Source organism: Ranitomeya imitator, chromosome 5, assembly GCF_032444005.1.
Source record: "Ranitomeya imitator isolate aRanImi1 chromosome 5, aRanImi1.pri, whole genome shotgun sequence".
Lineage (NCBI taxonomy): Eukaryota > Metazoa > Chordata > Amphibia > Anura > Dendrobatidae > Ranitomeya > Ranitomeya imitator.
In genome coordinates this window covers 485,716,515-485,734,747 of record NC_091286.1, presented here as the reverse complement: position 1 = coordinate 485,734,747, position 18,233 = coordinate 485,716,515, and the positions used below count along the sequence as shown (strand labels likewise).

General features: G+C 40.7%; 1 protein-coding gene across 1 annotated transcript in view; it reads right to left on the bottom strand.

Annotated features, from left to right (window-relative positions):
• Positions 1-18,233, bottom strand: part of BCHE (butyrylcholinesterase) — a 128,006-nt gene that overhangs the window by 70,917 nt on the left and 38,856 nt on the right. The window lies entirely within an intron of this gene.

The following is an 18,233-nucleotide window of genomic DNA, read 5'->3' as shown; positions in this document are numbered from 1 at the left end:
GTGTCAGCTGCCTATCGCAGCTGACATCCGGCACTATGTGCCAGGAGCGGTCACGGACCGCTCCCGGCACATTAACCCCCGGCACACCGCGATCAAAGATGATCGCGGTGTGCCGGCGGTGCAGGGAAGCATCGCGCAGGGAGGGGGCTCCCTGCGGGCTTCCCTGAGACGATCGGTACACGGTGATGTGCTCACCGTGTACCGAGCGTCTTCTCCCTGCAGTCCCCGGATCCAAAATGGCCGCCGGGCTGCATCCGGGTCCTGCAGGGAGCACTTCCGGGTCAGGATCAGGCTGCAGCTGCAGCTCTAATCCTGCCCGGCTGTATGTCAGATCACCGATCTGATAGAGTGCTGTGCACACTGTCAGATCGGTGATCTGTGATGTCCCCCCCTGGGACAAAGTGAAAAAGTAAAAAAAAAAATTTCCACACTTGTAAAAAAAAAAATAAAAAAAAAATTCCTAAATAAAGCAGAAAAAAAAAAATATTATTCCCATAAATACATTTCTTTACATAAAAAAAAACAAAAAAACAATAAAAGTACACATATTTAGTATCGCCGCGTCCGTAGCGACCCGACCTATAAAACTGGCCCACTAGTTAACCCCTTCAGTGAACACCGTAAGAAAAAAAAAAAAAAAACGAGCCAAAAAACAACGCTTTATTATCATAACGCTGAACAAAGAGTGGAATAACACGCGATCAAAAAGACGGATATAAATAACCATGTTACCTCTGAAAACGTCATCTTGTCCCGCAAAAAACGAGCCGCCATATAGCATCATAACCAAAAAAATAAAAAAGTTATAGTCCTCTGAATAAAGCGATGCCAAAATAATTATTTTTTCTATAAAATAGCTTTTATCGTATAAAAGCGCCAAAACATAAAAAAAATGATATAAATGAGGTGTCGCTGTAATCGTACTGACCCGAAGAATAAAACTGCTTCATCAATTTTACCAAACGCGGAACGGTATAAACGCCTCCCCCAAAAGAAATTCATGAATAGCTGGTTTTTGGTCATTCTGCCTCACAAAAAAATCGGAATAAAAAGCGATCAAAAACTGTCACGTGTCCGAAAATGTAACCGATAAAAACGTCAACTCGTCCCGCAAAAAACAAGACCTCACATGACTCTGTGGACCAAAATATAGAAAAATTATAGCTCTCAAAATGTGGTAACGCAAAAAATATTTTTTGCAATAAAAAGCGTCTTTCAGTGTGTGACGGCTGCCAATCATAAAAATCCGCTAAAAAACTCGCTATAAAAGTAAATCAAACCCCCCTTCATCACCCCCTTAGTTAGGCTAGGTTCACATTGCGTTAATGGGTTAACGCTAACGGACAGCGTTGCACGGCGAAAATGTCACAATTAACGCCGTGCAACGGGTCCGTTAGCACAACCATTGACAGCAATGTGATTTTCAGGTGTAGCGCATCGCTAGAGCGTGCCATTTTCGGCTCGCGCTAGCAAGGTGCCATTCTTTTGTGGCGCGCCTCAGACGCTGCTTGCAGCGTCCGCGGCGCGCCCGAGGTCCGATCCCCGATCTTCCAGAGCGGGGACGTTAACGCGACCACTAAACACGACACCTAAAAAGACATTGTGTTAGCGCAATCCGCTAGTGCTAAACGGATTTCCCTAACGCAATGTGAACCTAGCCTTAGGGAAAAATAATAAAATTTAAAAAAATGTATTTATTTCCATTTTCCGGTTAGGGTTAGGGTTAGGGCTAGGGTTGGGGCTAGGGTTAGGGTTTGGATTACATTTACGGTTGGGATTAGGGTTGGGATTAGAATTAGGGGTGTGTCTGGGTTAGGTGTGTGGTTAGGGTTACAGTTGGGATTAGGGTTAGTGGTGCGTTTGGATTAGGGTTTCATTTATAATTGGGGGGTTTCCACTGTTTAGACACATCAGGGGCTCTCCAAACGCGACATGGCGTCCGATCTCAATTCCAGCCAATTCTGCATTGAAAAAGTAAAACAGTGCTCCTTCACTTCCGAGCTCTCCCGTGCGCCCAAACAGGGGTTTACCCCAACATATGGGGTATCAGCGTACTCGAGACAAATTGGACAACAACTTTTTGGGTCCAAGTTCTCTTGTTATCCTTGGGAAAATAAAAATTTGGGGGGCTAAAAATCATTTTTGTGGGAAAAAAAAGGATTTTTATTTTCACGGCTCTGCGTTGTAAACTGTAGTGAAACACTTGGGGGTTCAAAGTTTTCACAACACATCTAGATAAGTTCCATGGGAGGTCTAGTTTCCAATATGGGGTCACTTGTGGGTGGTTTCTACTGTTTGGGTACATCAGGGGCTCTGCAAATGCAACGTGACGCCTGCAGACCAATCCATCTAAGTCTGCATTCCAAATGGCGCTCCTTCCCTTCCGAGCTCTGCCATGAGCCCAAACAGTGGTTCCCCCCCACATATGGGGTATCAGCGTACTCAGGACAAATTGAACAACAACTTTTGGGGTCCAATTTATTCTGTTACCCTTGTAAAAATACAAAGCTGGGGGCTAAAAAATAATTTTTGTGAAAAAAAAAAGAATTTTTATTTTCACGGGTCTGCGTTATAAACTGTAGTGAAACACTTAGGGGTTCAAAGTTCTCACAACACATCTAGATAAGTTCCATGGGAGGTCTAGTTTCTAATATGGGGTCACTTGTGGGGGGTTTGTACTGTTTGGGTACATCAGGGGCTCTGCAAATGCAACGTGACTCCTGCAGACCAATCCATCTAAGTCTGCATTCCAAATGGCGCTCCTTCCCTTCCGAGCTCTGCCATGAGCCCAAACAGTGGTTCCCCCCCACATATGGGGTATCAGCGTACTCAGGACAAATTGAACAACAACTTTTGGGGTCCAATTTATTCTGTTACCCTTGTAAAAATACAAAGCTGGGGGCTAAAAAATAATTTTTGTGAAAAAAAAAAAGAATTTTTATTTTCACGGGTCTGCGTTATAAACTGTAGTGAAACACTTAGGGGTTCAAAGTTCTCACAACACATCTAGATAAGTTCCATGGGAGGTCTAGTTTCTAATATGGGGTCACTTGTGGGGGGTTTGTACTGTTTGGGTACATCAGGGGCTCTGCAAATGCAACGTGACTCCTGCAGACCAATCCATCTAAGTCTGCATTCCAAATGGCGCTCCTTCCCTTCCGAGCTCTGCCATGCGCCCAAACAGTGGTTCCCCCCCACATATGGGGTATCAGCGTACTCAGGACAAATTGGACAACAACTTTTGGGGTCCAATTTATTATGTTACCCTTGTGAAAATACAAAACTGGGGGCTAAAAAATTTTTGCGAAAAAAAAATAAATTTATTTTAACGGCTCTGCGTTATAAACTGTAGTGAAACACTTGGGGGTTCAAAGCTCTCAAAACACATCTAGATAAGTTCCTTAGAGGGTCTAGTTTCCAAAATGGTGTCACTTGTGGGGTTTTTTAATGTTTAGGCACATCAGGGGCTCTCCAAACCAACATGGCGTCCCATCTTAATTCCAGTCAATTTTGCATTGAAAAGTCAAATGGCGCTCCTTCCCTTCCGAGCTCTGCTATGCACCCAAAAAGTGGTTTACCCCCACATATTGGGTATCGTCGCACTCAGGACAAATTGCACAACAACTTTTGTGGTCTAATTTCTTCTCTTACCCTTGGGAAAATAAAAAATTGGGGGCGAAAAGATCATTTTTGTGAAAAAATAAGATTTTTTATTTTTACGGCTCTGCATTATAAACTTCTGTGAAGCACTTGTTGGGTCAAAGTGCTCACCACACATCTAGATAAGTTCCTTAAGGGGTCTACTTTTCAAAATGGTGTCACTTGTGAGGGGTTCCAATGTTTAGGCACATCAGGGGCTCTCCAAACGCAACATGGCGTCCCATCTCAATTCCAGTCAATTTTGCATTGAAAAGTCAAATGGCGCTCCTTTCCTTCCGAGCTCTGCCATGCGCCCAAACAGTGGTTTACCCCCACATATGGGGTATCGTCGCACTCAGGACAAATTGCACAACAACTTTTGTGGTCTAATTTCTTCTCTTACCCTTGGGAAAATAAAAAATTGGTGGCGAAAAGATTATTTTTGTGAAAAAATATGATTTTTTATTTTTACGGCTCTGCATTATAAACTTCTGTGAAGCACTTGTTGGGTCAAAGTGCTCACCACACCTCTAGATAAGTTCCTTAAGGGGTCTACTTTCCAAAATGGTGTCACTTGTGGGGATTTCAATGTTTAGGCACATCAGGGGCTCTCCAAACGCAACATGGCTTCCCATCTCAATTCCAGTCAATTTTGCATTGAAAAGTAAAATGGCGCTCCTTCCCTTCTGAGCTCTGCCATACGCCCAAACAATGGTTTACACCCATATACGGGGTATCAGCGTACTCAGGACAAATTGGCCAACAATTTTTGAGGTTCAATTTCTTCTCTTACTCTTGGGAAAATAAAAAATTGGGGGCGAAAAGATCATTTTTGTGAAAAAATATGATTTTTTATTTTTACGGCTCTGCATTATAAACTTCTGTGAAGCAATTGGTGGGTCAAAGTGGTCACCACACATCTAGATAAGTTCCTTAGGGTGTCTACTTTCCAAAATGGTGTCACTTGTGGGGGGTTTCAATGTTTAGGCACATCAGTGGCTCTCCAAACGCAACATGGTGTCCCATCTCAATTCCTGTCAATTTTGCATTTAAAAGTCAAATGGCGCTCCTTCCCTTCCGAGCTCTGCCATGCGCCCAAACAGTGGTTTACCCCCACATATTGGGTATCAGCGTACTCAGTACAGATTGTACAACAATGTTTGGCATCCATTTTATCCTATTACCCTTGGTAAAATAAAACAAATTGGAGCTGAAATAAATTTTGTGTGAAAAAAAGTTAAATATTCATTTTTATTTAAACATTCCAAAAATTCCTGTGAAACCCCTGAAGGGTTAATAAACTTCTTGAATGTGGTTTTGAGCACCTTGAGGGGTGCAGTTTTTAGAATGGTGTCACACTTGGGTATTTTCTATCATATAGACCCCTCAAAATGACATCAAATGAGATGTGGTCCCTAAAAAAAAATGGTGTTGTAAAAATGAGAAATTGCTGGTCAACTTTGAACCCTTATAACTCCCTAACAAAAAAAAATTTTGGTTCCAAAATTGTGCTGATGTAAAGGAGACATGTGGGAAATGTTACTTATTAAGTATTTTGCGTGACATATCTCTGTGATTTAAGGGCATAAAAATTTAAAGTTGGAAAATTGCGAAATTTTCAAAATTTTCGCCAAATTTCCGTTTTTTTCACAAATAAACGCAAGTTATATCGAATAAATGTTACTACTAAAATGAAGTACAATATGTCACGAGAAAACAATGTCAGAATCGCCAAGATCCGTTGAAGCGTTCCAGAGTTATAACCTCATAAAGGGACAGTGGTCAGAATTGTAAAAATTGGCCCGGTCATTAACGTGCAAACCACCCTCGGGGCTTAAGGGGTTAATATTTTATCAGAAAACGCTAATGTGCTTACTAGTAATGAGCGAATATACTCATTACTCGAGATTTCTTGAGCATGCTCGGGGGTCCTCCGAGTATTTTTTAGTGCTCGGAGATTTAGTTTTTTTTGCCATAGCTGGATGACTTACATCTGTTAGCCTGCATAAGTACATGTGGGGATTCCCTAGCAACCAGGCAACCCCCACATGTACTTATGCTGGCTAACAGATGTAAATCATCCAGCTGCGGTAAGAAAAACGAAATCTCCGAGCGCTAAAAAATACTTGGAGGACCCCCGAGCGTGCTCGAGAAATCTCGAGTAACGAGTATATTCGCTCATCACTAGTTCTTACATTAGAGTTTGTACCTCAACATCAGACCCTTTGAAAGTCATGCTCTACAGCAGGGGTCCCCAACTCCAGGCCTCGAGGGCCGCCAACAGTGCAGGTTTTCAGGATTTCTTTAGTATTTCATCGGTGGTAATGTGATCATCTGCATAGGTGATGATTCCAACCCCTGTGCAATACTAAGGAAATCCTGAAAACCTGCACTGTTGGCGGCCCTCGAGGCCTGGAGTTGGGGACCACTGCTCTACAGTATTGAAAATTGTCATTTGGTCCTACCCAAGACCCTTTCACACACTCATTAAAAAATGGTTGTCATAACAGATTAGAAATGAAAATATAAAGATGGAATTTTAACCATGTTTTTGTGGTATGTACAGAGAAGCATTTCAACGCTTCCCTATTACAGCAAAATGTATGAATCAGCGAAATTGGGATGCGTTGAAATGGAAGCATCTGGGTGACAAGTATAGTTTTTTTTATTCTAAATATTGAGAATAGTGTAGTTTTGTTTTACTTCAAACTCATCTGTTTAGAAATATCTGCACCAACTGAATTTTGTAGCAGATTTTTACTTTTGATATTGACATCAATGGAAAAAAGTAATACAAAATCTAAGAACAATTCACAGTACTATTTGACACAAAATAGGTGTTAATGTTAAACTAATGGCATGGGCTGAATGGCTTTGCTATAATAAGTTAATACATGAATTTAGTAAAAAAAATCTGCAGCCTGGTTTTCTTTAAATCATCATGTTAAATTTTGTTTTCCTCAGTGCTTTATGCTTCGAAGCGGGACTTGTGGGTGGGACTGTGAGTAGGGTTTTTGTCTCAGAGGACTTAGCCACGGCCCGTCTGCTGCCTCTGTTGCATTCATCATCATGCATTCATTTTAATTTTTTTGCTGGCGCTGCAGATTTCTAAACTGAAGGTATAAATTAAATCAGTATGACAGTGCCATTCTGCCCATACCTTTAGTTTAACATGGATTATCCTAATGACAGGTTTATTTTAAACCAATAAATAGTAGAAATGGAAAACAGGGTTGATTGTGTGTTTTTCTGCACCAGGGGCAAATATTCAGCTTGGCGCCCCCTATTCACAGGTAAAATGGTTTGAGTAGTCGTCATGTGACTACTCATACCCATTTTACATGACTATAGTCATGTGCCGATGAACTGCTCTTCCTATTATTCTCAATGTTCAGTAAAAAACTACAGCCACTACTTCAATGAGCATGTGAAAATCATATATCAGTGGTCATGTGATGACAGCTGTAAACAGCAATCAAAGCAAAATCTTGACAGTAAGGATATTACACGCTGTTTAAGATTTGCCATTCCCCATCACTTAATTTTATAATGAATGCACCTAACATAATTACAGATCCCTTAGCTTGTCAGATGGCACAATAGTTTATTAACAGCCATGTATCATGCTATAAGACAAGTTATCAATTGTTACATGCACACAGGATCAGAAACAAACATCAACAGAACCTCCAAGTGTACAGAAAAGCAGCATTACAACCATCATCAGTACATGAATACCACCAGAACGATCATCAGTGCAGAAATACATCACCAAAACCACCATTAGAACCAGAATACAGTACCAGAACCACCGTCAGTACCAGAATACAGCACTATAACCACAATCAGCAAATGCATACATAATATGTACAGTGATCAATTGTAATTTCAGGTCATCCCCATGTACAATTATTTTGCATGAAACTACAATTCATAGTACAGTATGTCCTTGACAATGATAAGGAGATGTTGCTACCAGCCATCATAAGAATGTGGACCATACAGGAACCACAGTACAGATGAGATGTTATCAGCATCACCAATAAAAAACTTTTTACATTAAGTTACCTTATAGATGACCTCTTCTCTGATTATGACTTTTCACATCCACAGCTCATCTCGGCAGACTTCAATCTTCTTTGGTCTTCTGCAGCACATTCTGACACAGTGCACTTAAAAATAACAGTGTCATTATGATGTAAAAATATCTGCCCTATGCTGTACCCCTGAATAATTCCCCCTCTCTGTGCTCTCTGCACAAAATAAGACTTCCACACTGCCCTTTATATGTTATATGCCCTCTACACTCCCTTCTCCTTTCCATACTGAGCCCCTATTCATTATGTCCCATGACACTATGTGCCCCTTATTCTGAACAGTCTCTATAATGTGAAGTTTACTCACACTTCCAACCCCTCTGCATACTGTTCCATCCTAACTGTGCCCTCACACTGTCCATCAATGCTGCCTTATCTCTATACTGTGCCTTACCCTACCAATTCTCTTTTTTGTGTCCTTCCACACTTTTCTCCCATACAGTCTCTTCAAACTCCATTTAATACTGTATCCTCAGATATTTCTCCCCCATGCTGTCCCCTCTGTATACTGCCCCCCCCCCCACACTACCCACTCGCTACACCTTGTCCCTTCACAAGTTTTAAACAAATATTGATTTTTTTATTATTATTTTTGATTTTTTAAGAAAATATTTTTACAATTAATTATTTTTTTTCAAACTTTTTTCTATCTTTTTTACTTTGTCCCAATGTGGGACAATCATTTTTTGCAGGCTTATCGCTGCTATGACATGTAGATGAAGCAGCATCTGCATGCCATAAAACCTGTCAGCGCTACACTGACAAGGAGCCTTGGTGATCATGCACTGCAAATGATCACCAAGTTTCCTAGCTGTGGTGACCAGGATGTCACCATGATGACATCGGGTCAAAATGGCAATGATCAGAAGCCCACGTCACGCCGCGGAGTCTCCGATGCCAAGGCAAATGGGCTGTCAGCCCCTGTGCCAGCTTTGAGAATGCTGCAATCGTGTTCCATCGCAGGATTTCAGAGGTTAAAGTGCCAGCAGCGGTCCCTAACATCTAGTGGCGGGTGCCAGCTGTCATAATCAGCTGACACCCGGCGGCTGAGATGTACTATTCCATCCATGGTCAAATTGGATCAGGTCACATGGACGGAATAGTACATCTGATGTCAGAAAGTGGTTTAGGCATGTGTACCCATAGAATGAACCAAAAGTCATGATGTTAGGCACTATTGAGTGTCATGCTGCTCTGATTAAGACACAGAAACTGTGTAGATTGCAAGGGAAGCTGCTGAAGAAAATAACATCAGTCTAATACAGTAAAATGTCACAAATAGTGATGAGCAGGTGTATTCCTTACTATTCGCTATTCGCTTGGTTAGTACGGTATTCGGGTTACTCGTTACATTGCAAGTATTTGTGCACTCGCCTCGCTATATTCGGATGTCCCGCTGTGCACTTTTAGTGCCTCCTTTATAGCCACTAAACATGTTGGGCTTCTTAACCAATCACAGTAATGCTGCAGACATCTTGGTTGTGGCATTATTCTGATTGGCTAGCCACCCAGCATCATAGGGTCTATTTAAGCCCTTCCACCGCCATTTTGCGCACATGGCATCCAGAGCCTATATTCTACAAGCATAAGTAGAGATCGCTCAGCTGCTGGGGACAGTCTTTAGGCCTCTTGATAACACAAATAGCCCTTTTCAGGGCTACCTGCAGTGTATAATAGGTCAGTGTAGAGTAGGGCCATTTTTCCCTCTATTTTTGTGGTCACAACCTGGCTTCTGTTGTCCACATTAGTCCACTTAAAAAGGTGTTTAGTGCCATAAGCAAAGCAGTAGCTCAAACATTTCCTACTGCCTGCTACCAAGCATGCACCAGGCCATTTCCCCCCGCTTTTTTGGAGGTCAGAGCCTGGCATATGCTGTCCACATTATTTCACTTAAAAAGGCAGTTAGTGCCCTATGCAAAGCAGTAGTCAAAACATTTCCTACTGCCTACTACCAAGCACGTACTACACCTGCTAACATTTCTGAAAAGTTACCCTACCTTGCCTTACCTACTTGAGAAGCTGCGCTGTATTACTGCCCATTTTGGTCATTCCTCTACTGCTTTTGCTGATCTTACAGCACTGCAAAAGAGCTTGAATTTGCAAGCCACCAACTCATTTGTCACCTGCCCACGTTATTGAACTCATCCTATCATATGTTGGTGAGGATTAGTGATCAGCAGAGGGCAGTACCTGAATACCAGCTTCAACTTGGCTGTCAGACTGATAGTCAGCCACCACACATAACAACTGTCGAGTGGGTGTGGATCACTGACATTTGTGAGGTTCTTGAGAACTACGAGTACTGCACCAAGCTCGTGAGCAGTGATCAGGCTATTATCAGCGTAACCATCCCGCTGCTATGTCTGTTGAAACAATCACTGCATAATCTCAAAGAGGAAGCTTTGAGTGCCCAGCATGTTGGTATGGAGCCAGATTTCACAATGCGTGATACTACCAGCCCAGCCAATATTCTGAGGCAACATTGAGTGATGAGGAGGAAGAGGAGATGGATGAGGAGGGAGAGGACTTGTTTTTCTGTGCTACTGACGGGACTCCTAATGTTACAGAGGGGACACCAAATCAAGTTTTTTGTCTGTGTAGCCTGAATGGGCTGGAGAGGAAGAGGTAGAGGAGGAAGAGGCTAGTCAGCATGAGGAGAGGATGGGTACTGTTCCTACTGTTTGAGACACAGAACATTTGCATTTTTGCAGCTTGGCTCACATGGCTCAGTTCTTGTGTAAATGTCTGTGGCAAGACGCACATTTTATACAACAACCAATACTGGTTGCAACCTTTCTCAATCCACGGTACCAGGAGAAATTTCCTTCTCTCCTTTTGGAGTCAACAAAGAGTTTTACAATGGAATCGTTCAAGAAGGCCATAGTAGAGCAATTTCTGAAAACATCACCCTCAGACAATGCTGGTGGCAGAGGTAGATAGCAGCCGGAAGAGTATAACCCAATAGAATTAAAACATAACTTTTACTAACACTGTTTAAAACATGGACAAAAAATACACAACACAAACACAAAAAAAGAAGGTGCTCACGCCGAAAACTGTGCTCTAATAAAAAATTGGTTTGGTCTCACCAATTGTGGACGAGGGTACCCATGCCAATAGTAGAGGGTCCCAAGGAGGGTCCAGTAGTTGTAGGATCAGACAGAGGGGACGGGGACCTTATCACTAAACCCCTGTCGTGCCCCAGCAATAACTCCTGTCCTCACAAGGATGGGCCCAAATGAACCCTACTACGGACACCCCCCACCATGTGTAGATGTAGTCAACGCCTCCCTACGCGTTTCTTCTCCAATCGCGGAGATTCATCAGGGGAGTTTCCAATGGCCAGAAGGCCCAGATAAGAACTCAGAAGTCCATAGGTAAAGTCCACTCAATGTCCATAAATCAGGGGTATACGCAGTGGCTGTATAACATCCCAGGAATAGGCAGTAACAAGTGACAGTCTGCCACCATAAGTGAGTCCCAAGTGGCAGAGGTAGCAGCTGTTTTCAACACCAAGGGATAATGGGTACAGACACGAACACCAGGTCCAACAGAGGTGGGAGAAAAATGTGCAAAAATTTGGAAATTTTCAATAAACCAGCACAACATCAAGGGCTATCTGTGTCTGTAACAATGCCAAGGAGGGAGAAGTTGCAGAACATGGTAAAGGGGTACTTAAGTGACCATACGTGCACCCTTTCTGATGCTTCAGTTCCCTTTAATTATTGCATGTCCAAGCTGAACACTTGGCCCAACCTCTGCTTATGCGCCTTGGAAGTGCTGGCCTGCCCCACTGCTAGTGTCATGTCATAGCGTGCTTTCAGTTCCTCTGGGTCAATCATCACTGATAGGTGCCCTTGCCTTCCCACGGAAAATTCAGACAGACTTACTCTGATTAAATTCAACAAGGACTGGATATTTCCACAGTTTGCAATCCCTCCAGATGACAGCATGCCAAAATAAATTCACCAAAAATACTGATTCATGCTACTGCTGTTAACGTCAACCCCTTCCCATAAAAACCCATTTCCTTCCTTTGTCAACCATGACTCAGCTCTTAGGGCTAATTTTTACAAACCCTATGCACATTGTGCAGTCGACAAAGCAGGACAGTATTGTTACTCCAGCCTAACTACTATTTGTGATTGAAGGCCCTTGAGATGTTGGCTTCCTGCTTAAACCATTACATAATTTTTACTAACCCTATGCACATTGTGCAGTGGACAAATCTTGAATGTAGAGTTGTCCTACCAAACTAATATTTGTCATTGGAGGCCCTTTTGACAGGTTGTCCCATATTGTGACTGAGATATAGGATACATATTCAATAGAAATATACACTCACTGTTGATGACCGAGTGATGGCCCTCTGAAAACTTGAATTGAGCTAGTCAGTTTTTAATAGATCTAATGCATAGATATCATAGACCTTATGCAAAACAGAAGAATTAATTGGGTGAATGGCAAATTGAACAATCATAAGTACACAGTGCCATATAATATGACCTTCAATATATTAAGAAGATAAACATGTTGATGGGAGTGCTTCTTTAAGGTGTGGTTGGCTGTAAACTGACAGCACAATGCAATAAGGCACTTCTGTCAGTGTCATGCCTTAACAGCATTGTGCAGGGCAGATGCAGTGCCGGAAGGACCTTATTACATGTGTATTTATATCATACATCATGGATATCAATGTGGCTCAGACCAACTTGTCTGATAAAAATAACGGCAGTGCTGCATATGCCCCACATAATCTAGAATAATAGAAATAAAAGAATTAAAAACAAATGGTAAGTGAAACATGTAATATAGTCCGTTAGTGTTTTTATTAAATTTGGATGCACAGTAAAAATGTCAATATCTGATTTTGTGATATTTAGGATAATGTTATATATGTAAATAGTGCTACTATTAAATTTAAAAATATTATTAAAATTATTTATTTATGTTATATTATATAAGTGCTAAAACATACATTTGTCCATATGTTCTTGATGACAGATCATTGTTGGATTAAAATGGATCATGGTGTTACATAGAAATCATTCTCATGAGGACTCACACTTTGTATTACAAGGTAAAATCTAATAAAAAAATGTTGTTAATTTTCATCAGCAATGAATGAGTAATAAACGTAATAAAAATTTAAATAAAGCAATATATTAATCAGATTTACTTGTCTTCTATAATTTGTATATAAATATGCATGAGGTAATAGGAAAATATTACATGTGACAGCCCTGTTCTAAATCTATGCTAACAAATGGATGTGTCTATTTGCTACCTTTCTGAAAGTCTATACGGGGGTAACTTAGACAAGGAAGTTTTCCTTTATATTCATTTTCCATCTTGAATTTTACAGATGGGGCCAAGGAATTCAAAGTTGGCAAAATTCCATAGGGATCCATTACACTAGCTTGTAAATGGAGCCAAACCATCATTAACATACCATATCCATAGTACAGGGCACCACGTGGAATATTCCAAAACAGTATCGTATCGCATTACAGGAACAGCAATCCATTGTAAATTACCATAAGATATATGTCTGCTCATAAATCAAGACAGTGGGGTGACTAAAGCAAGGATGTAAGCATGATAGAGATGGATCTTTACTGTACAAGCATTACAAATGTCCATATTATTTTGGATTCCTTCCATAAATAACGGCATACTTGAGTTTAAAGGAACATTTTATAGATATCTAGTTAGGATGTGCATTACATGGTTTTACATGCTGTTTAGCTATGCAATTCAAGACAGAAGGACTGTCAGAGATTCTTAAAAATTACATTTTTCCTTATGTTTATAATATTGTATATAGAGCCCTAGTGTTTTTTTTGTTTTTCTTAAGTCACTTTTATTTTTATCTTGTGGTCTTCACTGATGTTTTTTTGTGCCAAGTTCATCAAAATGACACAATTCCTAAACTGTGGAGAAAATGTAAAAAAAAAAAAAATCCAGTTTTTTATTTTTTTTTTTCTACTTTTTAGAGTAAGAAGTTGCAAGTTTTTCAAAATGTTACAAATTTATGGTGTATATAAAATAACTCCAGGGGGAACGAAGGACATTTGTGACAACCTTTTTGATTATTTGCAAACAAAACCCAAAGAAGAAAACTTAAAAAACAAAACTATCCGAGCACATATAAAATAGGTTTAGGAATAGATGCAAATAGAAAAATAATTTTATTGCAATCAAGAAAAGGTGCAAAAAAATCAACAAAAAATAGGCACAGGTGCAATAATTAGATTAGCCCACACCAGCTGATTTATTAAGACTGGCATTACTAGTTTTATTGGAAGAAAACTGAAGTTAACACTTTGGTGACTCATTACCATAGTGATTTAAAATCCATTTTTTTCCATTACAATCTCAAATAAATTGTAAAAGTTACATATACAATGTCAACATAGCAGTGTGCACACACCGGCCATAGGGATAATGGCAATGGGTGATGCATGTGTAAGGGGGTAGACAATGTTTCTGCTATGCCTTGCATTTCTCTCTTGTTCCGCTTCCGCCTGTTATATATATATATATGTATAGTATATATACACTCGAGTATAAGCCGACCCGAGTATAAGCCAACCCCCCTAATTTTGCCTCAAAAACTGGGAAAACTTAATGACTCGAGTATAAGGCTAGGGTGGGAAATGCAGCAGCTACCGGTAAATGTCAAAAGTAAAAATAGATACCAATAAAAGTAAAATTAATTGAGACATCAGTAGGTTAAGTGTTTTTCAATATCCATATTGAATCAGGAGCCCCATATAATGCTCCATAAAGTTTATGATGGCCCCATAAGATGCTCCATATTAAAATATGCCTCATATAATCCTGCATAAAGGTTAATAATGGCCCCATAAGATGCTCCACAGACACTTTCCCCATATAATGCTCCACAAACGTTAATTATGACCCCATAAGATGCTCCATAGACAAATTTGCCCCATATAATGCTGCACAAATGTTAATTATTGCCCCATAAGATACTCCATAAAGATATTTGCCCCATATAGTGCTGCACAAACGTTATGGCCCCATAAGATACTCTATACAGACATTTGCCCCATATAATGCTGCACAAACATTGATTATGGCCCCATAAGATGCTCTATACAGACACTTGCACCATATAGTGCTGCACAAACGTTGATTATGGCCCCATACAGACACTTGCCCCATATAGTGCTGCACAAACGTTATGGCCCCATAAGATGCTCCATACAGACATTTGCCCCACATAATGCTGCACAAATGTTAATTATGGCCCCATAAGATGCTCCATAAAGATATTTGGCCCATATAGTGCTGCACAAACGTTATGGCCCCATAAGATACTCTATACAGACATTTGCCCCATATAATGCTGCACAAACATTGATTATGGCCCCATAAGATGCTCTATACAGACACTTGCACCATATAGTGCTGCACAAACGTTGATTATGGCCCCATACAGACACTTGCCCCATATAGTGCTGCACAAACGTTATGGCCCCATAAGATGCTCCATACAGACACTTGCTCCATTTGCTGTTGCTGAGATAAAAAAAAAAATCACATACTCACCTCCCCATTGCTCAGGCCCCCGGCACTTTCAATATTCACCTGACTTTGTTCCGGTGCCGCTCCATCTTCAGCGTCTTCTGGACTGATGTTCAGGCAGAGGGCGCGCACTAACCACGTCACCGCGCCCTCTGACCTGAGCATCACTGCAGAAGACGGTGAAGATGGAGCGGCGCCCGGAACGGGGAGAAGGTGAATATCGCGCAGCGCTGTGCTCCCCCTCCTCATTATACTCACCTGCTCCTGGCGTGGTGCAATCCCTGCTTCCCCAGCACTGCAGTTTCTTCCTGTACTCAGCGGTCACCATTACCGCTCATTATAGTAATGAATATGCGGATCCACCCCTATGGGAGGTGCAGTAGCATATTCATTACTTTAATGAGTGGTACCATGTGACCGCTCAGTACAGGAAGAAGCTGGGGCGACGGGGAGCCAGGGACCTGCAGGGACCGCACCAGGAGCAGGTGAGTATAATTAGACAGTCCCCGCTCACCCCTCCCCTGCCGACTGCTGGGTATGACTCGAGTATAAGCCGAGAGGGGGATTTTCAGCCCAAATAAATGGGCTGAAAATCCTGGCTTATACTCGAGTATATACGGTATAAATATATTTATGAGTGTGTGTGTGTGTGTGTGTGTGTATATATATATATATATATATATATATATACACTGTATGTATATATATATATATACACACAGTATATATATATATATATATATATATATATATATATATATATATATCTATACATACACACATAATTATATATATATGTATATATATATATATATACATACAGTTAGGGTCAGAAATATTTGGACAGTGACACAATTTTCGCGAGTTGGGCTCTGCATGCCACCACATTGGATTTGAAATGAAACCTCTACAACAGAATTCAAGTGCAGATTGTAACGTTTAATTTGAAGGTTGAACAAAAATATCTGATAGAAAATGTAGGAATTGTACACATTTCTTTACAAACACTCCACATTTTAGGAGGTCAAAAGTAATTGGACAAATAAACATAACCCAAACAAAATATTTTTATTTTCAATATTTTGTTGCAAATCCTTTGGAGGCAATCACTGCCTTAAGTCTGGAACCCATGGACATCACCAAACGCTGGGTTTCCTCCTTCTTAATGCTTTGCCAGGCCTTTACAGCCGCAGCCTTCAGGTCTTGCTTGTTTGTGGGTCTTTCCGTCTTAAGTCTGGATTTGAGCAAGTGAAATGCATGCTCAATTGGGTTTAGATCTGGAGATTGACTTGGCCATTGCAGAATGTTCCACTTTTTGGCACTCATGAACTCCTGGGTAGCTTTGGATGTATGCTTGGGGTCATTGTCAATCTGTACTATGAAGCGCCGTCCAATCAACTTTGCAGCATTTGGCTGAATCTGGGCTGAAAGTATATCCCGGTACACTTCAGAATTCATCCGGCTACTCTTGTCTGCTCTTATGTCATCAATAAACACAAGTGACCCAGTGCCATTGAAAGCCATGCATGCCCATGCCATCACGCTGCCTCCACCATGTTTTACAGAGGATGTGGTGTGCCTTGGATCATGTGCCGTTCCCTTTCTTCTCCAAACTTTTTTCTTCCCATCATTCTGGTACAGGTTGATCTTTGTCTCATCTGTCCATAGAATACTTTTCCAGAACTGAGCTGGCTTCTTGAGGTGTTTTTCTGCAAATTTAACTCTGGCCTGTCTATTTTTGGTATTGATGAATGGTTTGCATCTAGATGTGAACCCTTTGTATTTACTGTCATGGAGTCTTCTCTTTACTGTTGACTTAGAGACAGATACACCAACTTCACTGAGAGTGTTCTGGACTTCAGTTGATGTTGTGAACGGGTTCTTCTTCACCAAATTAAGTATGCGGCGATCATCCACCACTGTTGTCATCCGTGGACGCCCAGGCCTTTTTGAGTTCCCAAGCTCACCAGTCAATTCCTTTTTTCTCAGAATGTACCCAACTGTTGATTTTGCTACTCCAAGCATGTCTGCTATCTCTCTGATGGATTTTTTCTTTTTTTTCAGCCTCAGGATGTTCTGCTTCACCTCAATTGAGAGTTCCTTTGACCGCATGTTGTCTGCTCACAGCAACAGCTTCCAAATGCAAAACCACACACCTGGAATCCACCCCTGACCTTTTAACTACTTCATTGATTACAGGTTAACGAGGGAGACGCCTTCAGAGTTAATTGCAGCCCTTAGAGTCCATTGTCCAATTACTTTTGGTCCCTTGAAAAAGAGGACGCTATGCATTACAGAGCTATGATTCCTAAACCCTTTCTCCGATTTGGATGTGGAAACTATCATATTGCAGCTGGGAGTGTGCACTTTCAGCCCATATTATATATATAATTGTATTTCTGAACATGTTTTTGTAAACAGCTAAAATAACAAAACTTGTGTCACTGTCCAAATATTTCTGGCCCTAACTGTATATATATATATATATATATATATATATATATACAGCCCCTGGCAAAGTTTAATTTAATTTTCAGTTTGTCTGATTTTTTCTCTTTATAGGTATATTTTTTTTAGTAAAATGTAAATTGCTCTTTTATTCTCTAAACTACTGACAGCATGTCTCCGAAGTTCAAAGCAATACATTTTGTATTTATTTTCTGAAAATGAGAAATGGTCAAAATAACAAAAAATGCATTGCTTGCAGACCTCAAATAATGCAAAAAAAAAAGCAAGTTCATAATCATTTAGAAACAACAATACTAATGTTTTAACTCAGAAAATCAATATTTTGTGGAATAACCATGATTTTTAATCACAGCTTTCATGCATCTTGCCATGCTTTCCACCAGTCTTTCACACTGCTTTTGGGTGACTTTATGCCACTCCTGGTATAAAAATGTAAGCAGTTCTTCTTTGCTTGACGGCTTGTGACTATCCATC